The 10411-nt window shown below is 39.2% G+C and overlaps 1 long non-coding RNA gene across 1 annotated transcript; it reads right to left on the reverse strand.

The window, feature by feature from the left end:
* Window positions 1-8813: 8813 nt before the first annotated feature.
* Window positions 8814-10228, reverse strand: LOC118477659. Its single transcript, XR_004858533.1, has 3 exons — window positions 10115-10228; window positions 9628-9700; window positions 8814-8912 (listed from the first exon to the last, which is right to left on the reverse strand). It is a non-coding gene; the product is annotated as an uncharacterized LOC118477659 (long non-coding RNA).
* Window positions 10229-10411: the final 183 nt, after the last annotated feature.

The following is a 10411-nucleotide window of genomic DNA, read 5'->3' on the forward strand; positions in this document are numbered from 1 at the left end:
TGTGATATTGTTTTGTTGTGTTCTATGATCTGCTGGGGTAATAATAATATAGTGTAAAGCGCATAGAGCCTGCTGTTGAGCGGGGATATGCGCTATACAAATGCTATCTATTATTATTATTATTATTACCAAATTAATTGTTAATTTCTTCCTCGTCTTCAAACCGCTGCCCTCTAATACCTGGTGCCCATTGTGAATCGGACAGGGTCAGCTCGGGGCAATTAATCATAATAATATGGTGGCTTCAGTACACACTTTGAATATATCACTCCCTTATTTTGTGTTATGTAAAATTTTACATGAATAGAAAACTTCAACCAGCGTGCGTTGATATTAGATACAAAAATTACCGTTCACAGCACAGCCATTTCCTCCCATAACTGCCTCGAGTGCCGACTGTTGCAAATCGCAGTCGCTGTGTTGAGAGATTCACAAACAGGAAAAAGAGGCTAAAAACTGCATCTGTACAAGGATAAATTAATTGATCAATAAATTATTGATGGTCAATGTCATATTGTGTTAAGAGATTCTTGAATCCTACAGATTGGAATTTCCCAAACATCAATTTTCATGTGAACGTGGTCAACCCCATTAACAAACTTTGCACTGCCTTCCAAAATGACTTCAGTGTCTTCACAATTCAACATCAATTTGTTCATCCAATTTTTCACTGAGGCAACAGGCCTACGTTTTCAGCACGATGGACAAGTTCATCTCTGCAGGCTGGTTAGCATTGTTCAACCAAACTATAAATTTGGATATCATCTGCTCAGAAACGAAACTTTGAGTCATATTTAACGGTTTCCTTGACAAGTGGTTGAGTATAAAATTGGTTATCGATATCTAATAATATCATAACCCCCCCCCCCCCCCCTTCCCCGATTATGACAGTGGTGAGGTACAACGTGCCGGGGAAAAAAGGGAAATTACTGTTCACATACTGTACTAACTGGGAATAATCAAGAAGTGATATGATTTTAAAATATTTTTTTAAACGCTTGAAATACTGATGAGGACAATGAAAATGATGGTGAAAAAGGACTTTCACTTTGAGTGAAGAGAAGCACAGTAACAGACACTAAGATCTTAGTTTTAGTAAGAGTTTTATGGCGCTCGCAACTGCATAAGGTCATATGAGCGCCAGAAGATTAGAGGTGTTACAAGAGAGTAACAAACAAAAAAGAAGGCGTAGAGATAAGGACGATAGACGTTTAATGGGAAAGAAGAAGCAAACCACGCCAGAGCACCTGCCAACCACCCACCCGAAAATTAGAGGTATCACTCAACAGTAATAAACATGAAAAAGAAGGAGGGGAGATAAGGACGATAGACGTTTGACAGGAAAGAAGAAGCAAACCACACCAGAGCACCCGCCAACCACCTACCCGAAAATTAGAGGTATTACAAGACAGTAACAAACAAAAAAGAAAGGAGAGATCAGGACGATAAATGTTTGATAAGAAAGGAGAAGCAAACCACACCAGAGCACCCACCAACCACCCACACTACTTATATGTGGGAGAAAGTAAGACAGATAGAAAGAAGTAACAGAGGGAAAGAAAAGAAGTAGGACTTTTAGTTTCTGTAAGAGTTTTACGGCACTTGCAACACAATAAGGTCACATAAGTGCCGAAGATTAGAAGTGTTTCAAGAGAGTAACAAACACGAAAAAGAAGGAGGAGGGATAAGGACGATAGAGGTTTGATAGGAAAGAAGGAGGAGAGATAAGGACGATAGAGGTTTGATAGGAAAGAAGGAGGAGAGATAAGGACGATAGAGGTTTGATAGGAAAGAAGGGGGAGAGATAAGGACGATAGAGGTTTGATAGGAAAGAAGGAGGAGAGATAAGGACGATAGAGGTTTGATAGGAAAGAAGGAGCAAACCACACCGGAGCACCCGCTAATAGTGGCGCTGTTCAATCACTCACGATGAAAATGGAATGAACACCTAGCCAAAAATACAACAACAAAAATACAGTCAGTAGGATATATTCCACACAGCAAATTTATTCAATATATTTTTCAGCTTCCCGGAAAAAGGAGCACTTTACACAGCTCTGACAAGTCCAATTTTGCATAAAGACAGGTAAACTGACATACCTAATACGTATCATTGACAGTTCTGAAAGTCTATATCTTCAATCTTGCTCTGTCACTGGTCACAAACTTTTCCTTCAAACAAACAAACTAAAGAATATTCTGAGGGGTCAACAATGAGGTCAGAGGTAAGTCATTATATGAGGTCTTAGAGTCAACAACGAGGGGTTTGGGTAAATTCAAGGCACGATTCAGAAAGGGTCAACAACATGGGGTTGGAATAAAGGTAAAGTTCTGTAGGGTCACCAAGAGGAGTCAGAGCTAAGTCAAGACATGAGTCCCGAGGGTCAACGTGGGGGTAGACTAAAAGGTAAAAACAAAGTGGGTCAGATTAATATGTAAAGTTTTTTAGGGTTACAGCTAAGTCAAGACACGAGTCCTGAGGTAGAACAACGTGGGGCAGGTTAAAGTAAAGTTCTGTATGATCACCAAGAGGGGTCGGAGCTAAGATAAGATAACACTTTATTGTCCCAGAAGGAAATTTTTCTTGGCTGTGCGGGACCGAAATTTTACGCAGGTATACATAAAAATTAAATTATATATTACTCTCATTAAAATTCAGTATGAAAAGTAAAGCTGACAGTACATATCACATCAAATGCATCATTTCATTCAACCACATGCAGGAATTTAATAACAAGACCTTTCGAGTTATATAGAGATAAATACTCGAAAAGCAATTCACATTGATGTTTATTCTAACAATAGTCTAATGCTAGATGGTAAGACACTTCATTTGTATCTTTCTTTCTTTGTTTTTAGAGGAACATATTTGCCGCTGCATGATCTTACAACCTGTGTGGAAAGGGGATGTTATGGGTTGTTTATAATGCAGTCTATCTTTTTTTAATACTTGTGATCTTATACATTTCATCAATTCTAGTAAAATCGTATCTAGAGATCTTGCTGGCTTTCTTAATGGTTCTGTCAAATGTTTCTTTACCTTTCACCCTGAGTCAAAACAAGTCTTGAGAGTAAATAATATGGGGTCGAACTAAAGGTAATAATAATGATAATAATATATGACATTTATATAGTGCTCTATCCCATACTAGTATAAGCTCTTGAGCACATAATCATTCACACAAGAAAATATTTTTCACAGAAGCAAGAAAAACCAGTTTTACTAAATAATAAAGAAGAACTTTCACAACCATACATTAACTATACATGAAAGGACAGTAAAAAAATGTAAATATATATGTACATGTATATAAAAAAATCAGAACTTACTAACACACTAACAATTGAACAAATGAGTCTTGAGCAGTCGCTTAAACCTATCAAAATTTGCTGTTTCTACAAGATACTGAGGCAAGGTGTTCCAGATTTTTTGGCCAAAAAATGAGAAATTTTTCTCTCCAAAATATCATAATTTTATTCTAAAGGCTCTGAATTTTTAAAGGTATAGTTCTGTAGGGTCACCAAGAGAGGTCAGAGCTAGGGTCAAGACATGAGTCCTGAGGGTCGTCAACATAGGGTTGGAGTAAAGGTAAAAACAACATGTGGTCGGACTAAGGGCAAAAACATGACTAAAGATCAAGTTCTGTAGGGTCACCGAGAGGGGTCAGACTAAAGGTCAAGACACGAGTCCTGACGGTTAACAACAAACTGAAGGTTGTTATGAAAGTTAAGTTCTTTAGGGTCACCAAGAGGTGTTAGAGTTAAGACATGAGTCCTGAGGGTAAATAACGGAGGGTCGAACTATAGGTAAACTTCTAAATGATCAACAATGAGGGGCTGTAGCTATGTCAATAAGCCCCACTAAATGGTCACCAAGAGGGGTCAGAGCTAAGTCAAAGAGCCCCAAAGGGTCAATAACATAGGGGGGGGGAGTCAAGTTCTTGCAATTCATTTTTTTAAATGACTTGCAGCATCAAAAAGTGCTTTCAATGTTATCAAAACTGAGGACTTCAGACTTTTCACAATTACAAACTTCTGGTCACGAAAATACTGGTGGCATTAGAATGTTTGGTCAAAGGCCAAACTAAAAGTAGGCAGTGCTGGTTTATTTGTTAATGATCAAGTGAGTAAACATATTTACAGCACCAACAAACTGCAAGGAACATTTCAGAATACAAAATCCTCTCCAACAACCTCACACCAAAGCAGGCAGCTCTTTCCACCTGTTTGACCAGAAAAGTGCCTAGACCTTATAATCTGATGTCACCAAACTATGTACTGAAAGTAAGGAACAAAATGTCTTATCATTTTAAATTAATGACCTTGTATCTAAGTGGCTTCATTACAAAGTCTCCAGCTGGACATTATACAAGGAACATTGTTTTCTTGAGACTTTACAGGTTTCTACAGCACTATCAACATAATTTCAGGCAAGAGAAATAAAACTGCCTGGTCAGCTGTTAATGTTGTCCGTGGTAGTTATCCGGAGGAAAGACAAGTCCATTCAAGAGTAGCTGCGTGTTGGCGGGAGTCTAGATTGCTGGCAATTGCCCTTTAGTTCTTGACTGACTGATTGAAAAATTGATTGATTGAGTAGGTGTTTTACAGCGCTATCGACCCAATTTCGGTCATTTAAGCCCCAACAGGTTTCACCACAACAAAATTAGACGTGTTTTAGTAAGAGTCTTTCGGAGCTCGCAACCGCACACGGTCACACTATTCTCATTATGCTAAAAGGACGGACAGACATTTATGAAAAATTTTGTAAATATGGTAAAGACTTATTTACATTTGTATATACAATATCAATTTCAGTGTATGTATAAATACACTGATAACGATAACTATATATTTTTATATTCTATTAAATAGTCCTATTTCTTTTACATAACTTAAATTTTTCTAGGGTCTACAATGTCAAAAAGGGTTTTGATATCTTTACATATAAAATATTTCTTACGTATATCATTAAATTCGACACATTCCATTAGGATGTGCCGACTGTAAAATATGTGTTGCACGCCACGCAAAAAGGAACAATCTCCTTTTGCTGGTTGTCCTGTGCTGAAGGGGGATGCTACCTTCCAGGGTGAGCGGAAGACCCTTGTCTGAACAGGGTATCTGCTGCTTCTTGGGCGGCAGTCAACTGTTGGCAAGGCAGCTTTCTGAGAGAAAAGAAATAAGTTCTCTGGAGTTACTAAATTTGAGCAAACAACAAGTACGTAGATGCCATAGTGGTCACTTGGCGCACATGATAAAACATGACTACAGAGAAAAAGGAAAAAAAGAAGGACCCTGTTTTTGTTTTTTATAAGTGGTTTTACGGCGCTCGCAACTGCATAAGGTCATATGAGCGCACGGGACATATGTGTCAATTAGGAATATCCTCTTTCACGTGTACGGTTTCGGGGTGTTTTTTTTTTAAAATTAAAAGTCGGTATAAAATGGTTAAAGGCTTAAAAGGACAGAAGGATATTTATATAAATCATGTCAGACAAATGTATAAGAACTCCGTGGAATCCAGCGCTCATCAATTTTTGGGCAAATGGAATTATTAGAATCATTTTAAAGGTTTTTCAATTTACTTTTTTTTTTAATGAAATAATATCCATTTTTCTTAGTATCTTTAGATCTAGTATTTCATGACAGCCTGATTTCACCACAATGCCTCATATATATATATACCATTAAAGAACTCGATTTTGTTTTGGCTAGACTGTTAAAAATTGAGGATCAGTATTTTTTTAAATAATTGTCGAGAATATCTCAAATATTTAATGAATTCTTTGAGTGAGCAATATTGCAGGACAATAAAAAGCAAATACCTCCTGAGGTCCTCGGGTGGGAAGTCTTTCTTCCGGTCTTGACGAACACTTGGGCAGCATACCTGCCAGCTTAGCACGTTCATTATTGCCTCAAACTCCTACATGACCAGGGCTGGGGATCCATGTGGTCTTTGTGAGTCTGCTGCTTTGCATCACCTCTAGCCAATCTGCATACAGCATGGGTTTCTTCCCCTTTTCGAGGGTGCTCATCGAGTCGGTGACAGGGATGGCAGTGTGATGCTCTGTCCCCTAAATCCAGTTTGGGGCTTCTGTGGTGGCTTTCAATCCATGCACGTGTTGGGCGTGGTCTGGTGGCACTAAACTGCATTCTCTATGTGACTCCGTTTACTCGGATGCAGAGGGCCCATCAGGATTAAACCCCACTCCGCACTGACCCTTCTGTGAAGATGCTTTGTCGCCCTTCTAGCGTTCTCCTTTACCGGCGTCTCTACCTCTGCCTTGGTTACCCCTCAGGACAATAACGCCATCACTTGCCGAGGGCTGCTTCCAGTGGAGTATACCTCCCAAGTGTGTCGGTGACGCTGACCCATTCGCTGGCCTTGGGGACGTCTTCCTTGCCGATCATTCACATCAGGGAGAGAGGATTAAATGTAACAATTACACTTATAATTTAATACAAGAGCTGCGTTGGTTTATGAGAAAGGTGTATTTAAAAGTCATAGATCTAAAAATAAAAAAAGTTGCTATAAAATTGTTTACAGTTGGTTTAAAGGGACAGAAGGATATTTATAAAAATCTGTCAGTAAATACACTTGATCGTTTTCTTTTTTTGCCTAAACTCAAATACAAAACTTTTACATTGAACTCAGATCCCAGGATAAGTATTTTTCTAATTTTATTGAACTAATGAACAAATGGTTTTCCAAGACATGTAAACGAGGAATCAGGCACTCGTCAATTTTTGGTCATTTTAACGGTTTTTCATTTGCCTTGCTTTCGATGAAACAATATCCATTTATCTTGAGTAGAAGTCAAGATATTTGCGATTGAAGGAGGTGGGGTTACCTGGCTTCAGAAGTAACAGTAGCGAGAAAATGGCCACCAAAGTTTTAGACACTTGGGAAATAGAAAATTTATATTTTTTGTGCCTCTAATCAACGTTTTCCATAAAATCCGAACGTAAAAGTGTTTTTGAAAGGACATACAAAGGTGATAAGCCCAAAAACAAAAACTATCCAATCTGGCAGAAAAATGCAGATTTCTCGGATTTCATTATTTTGACGAGCACCTGATCTAATCACGATGTCTCACATATTACAAATACCTCCTGCCAATGGTCCGGCAGGGGTATCCCTAGTATTTCATGACAGCCTGATTTCACCACAGTATATATATAAATACATCATTAAAGATCTCAATTTTGTTTTGGCTTGACAGTTAAAAATCAAGGATCAGTATTTTTCAAAATAATTGTCGGGAATACCTAAAATATTTAATGCATACTTTGAGTGAGCAATATTGCAGGAAATTAAAAAGCAAATACCTCCTGATGTCCTCGGGTGGGAAGTCTTTCTTCCTGTCTTGACGATCACTTGGGCAGCATACTTGAATGGAAGTAACCCAAGGCAGAGAATGTCGTAAATGACCGGAGGGGGCAGCCAAAACCGAGGTGGAGATGCTGATAGAGGCGACCGTGAGAGGGGTGACGGGGCGTCTTCACAGAAGGTTCAGTGCGGTGTGGGGTTTAATCCTGATGGGCCCTCTGTGCTCAAGTAAACGGAGTCACACAGAGAAAGCAGTTTAGCACCACCAGACCACTCCCAGCACGTGCATGGATTGAAAGCCACCACAGAAGCCCCAAACTGGATTTAGGCGACTGAGCGCCACACTGCCATCCCTGTCATCGACTCAATGAGCACCCTGGAAAAGGTGAAGAAACCCATGCAGTATGCAGACTGGCTAGAGGTGATGCAAAGCAGCAGATTCACAAAGGCTGCCTGGATCACCAGCCCTGGTCAATAAGGAGTTGGAGGCAACGAACGTGCTGATAAGCTTGCCGGCCAGCTTATCAGCACGTTCATTATTGCCTCAAACTCCTACATGACCAGGGCTGGGGATCCATGCGGCCTTTGTGAGTCTGCTGCTTTGCATCACCTCTAGCCAGTCTGCACACAGGATGGGTCTCTTTACCCCCTCGAGGGTGCTCATCGAGTCGGTGACAGGGATGGCAGTGCGACTCTCCGTCGCCTAAATCCAGTTAAGGGCTTCTGTGGCGGCTTTCAATCCATGCACGTGCTGGGCGTGGTCTGGTGGCGCTAAACTGCTTTCTCTGTGTGACTCCGTTTACTCGGGCTCAGAGGGCCCATCAGGATTAAACCCCACACCGCACTGACCCATCTGTGAAGACACTTCGTCGCCCTTCTCACGTTCTCCTCTACCCGCGTCTCTACCTCGGTGTTGGTTACCCCTCTGGACAATAACGACATTCTTGCCGAGTGCTGCCTCCAGTGCAGTATACCGCCCAAGTGTGCCGGTGACGCTGACCCATTCGCTGGCCTTGGGGACATCTTCCTTGCCGATCATCCACATCATGGAGAGAGGATTAAATGTAACAATTACACTTTTAATTTAATACAAGAGCTGCGTTGGTTTATGAGAAAGGTGTATTTAAAAGTCATAGATCTAGCCAACACATTTTTGAGATAGGCCTTAATGCCAAAAATCAGAATTATAATTAAAAGTGAGAGCCACAGGTGCAAATATTTGTAGTTTTCTAGTCACAATGCAGGAAAAAAAGTTTTAAAAATTGATTGCAAAGAGAAATACCTTTTGAGGCAGATCATCTCTCATGACTCGTTATGAAATTGTTAACTGTTGCTTTAAAAAGTCATTAGGACATTTAGAAAAATCTGTAAGTAAATACGTTTAATCATTTTCCTTCTCCAAAAAGCAAAAATTAAACTTTTACATTGAAGTCAGACACACACAGGTATTTTCCAAAACTTAATGAAATAATGAACAAATTATGTTTCAAGACACACTTCACAGATAAATACCTCCTGCCGATGGTCCGGCCGTGGTATCCATGGGATCCTCCCGTTCATCCTCTGCTCCAGCGGAGGGGTCCTGTTGGTGAAGACATGTGTCAGTTAGGAATATCCTCTTTCATCTCTACAGTTTTTCTTGTCTCATCTCAGAAAATAAAGAGTCCTTATAAAATTGTTTAATGTTGGTTTAAAAAGTCATTAGGACATTTAGAAAAATCTGTAATTATGTTTCATCATTTTCCTTCTAAAGGCAAAAATTAAATTTTTATATTCAAGTCAGACATTACAAGTATTTTCCAAAACTTATTGAAATAATAAACCAATTGTGAGGCAGCGTGGTGGAATCAGGCTCTCGTTAAAATACTCAAAGTGAAGAAACCTGCATTTTTCCACAGGTTTGTGAATTTTTATCAAATTTGTCTATTTTGGCTCAACACCTTTCACGCTCATTAAAGAACTCATTTCTGTGTGGATTTTTTTGAAAAACATTGATTAAAGGCATAAAAAAGTAAATTTTCAGTTACCACGGACTCGTAAGCTAAGGCAATAACTAATCTTTGGTGGCCATTTTCTCACTAATTCTACCTCTGAAAACAAGTGACCTTCAGCTCCTTCAATTACAAATATCTCCACTTATATTCACGATAAATGAATATTTTTTTCATCCAAATAAAGACAAGTGAAAAAGATTTAAGATGATACCAATTACTCTACATGCCCAAAAAATGGACGAGAGCCTGATTCCACCACGCTGCCTCACAATTATGTTTAAAGATACACTTAACAGAAAATACCTCCTGCCGATGGTCCGGCCGTGGTATCCATGGGGTCCTGCTCTGGGTCATCCTCTGCTTCAGCAGAGGGGTCCTGGTGATGAAGACATGTGTCAATTAGGAATATCCTCTTTCATCTGTACAGTTTAATTATGTTTCAGAAAGTTAAAAGAGTCGTTATAACATTGTTTAATGTTGGTCTAAAGTTAGTAAATACCTTTTATCTTTTTTCCTTCTCATCTAAAGTCAAAAGAAAAACTTTCACATTGAACTCAGGCCCATTCTTAGTAGTAGTAGTATAAGGTTTTACGGCGCTCGCAACTGCTAAGGTCATATGAGCGCGCGAAACACAAGTTGTTCGCCTCTGCGAAAGTTCACTTCACGGCTGGTAACTAATTTACTTTAAAATGCTAAAAAGTTAAAATATTCAGGCCCATTCTTAGGTATTTTTCTAAATTTACGGACATAAAAACAAAAGGTTTCCAAGACATATTTCACAGATAAATACCTCCTGCCGATGGTCCGGCCGTGGTATCCACGAGTCCTCCAGGTCATCCTACGCTTCAGCGTAGGGGTTCTGTTGATGAAGACATGTGTCAATTAGCAATATCTTTACAGTTTTGTTTTTTTTTTGTTTCAGAAAGTAAACAGTCCGTAAAAAACTTTACTGTTGGTTTAAAAAGTCATTAGGACATTTACAAAAATCTGTAAATATGTTCAGTCATTTTATTTCTAAATGCAAAATTTTAACTCTTACGATGAAGTCAGACACACCCAGGTATCTTCCTAAACTTACTGAAATAAT

Source organism: Aplysia californica, unplaced genomic scaffold (genome assembly GCF_000002075.1).
Source record: "Aplysia californica isolate F4 #8 unplaced genomic scaffold, AplCal3.0 scaffold00169, whole genome shotgun sequence".
Taxonomy (NCBI): Eukaryota; Metazoa; Mollusca; class Gastropoda; order Aplysiida; family Aplysiidae; genus Aplysia; species Aplysia californica.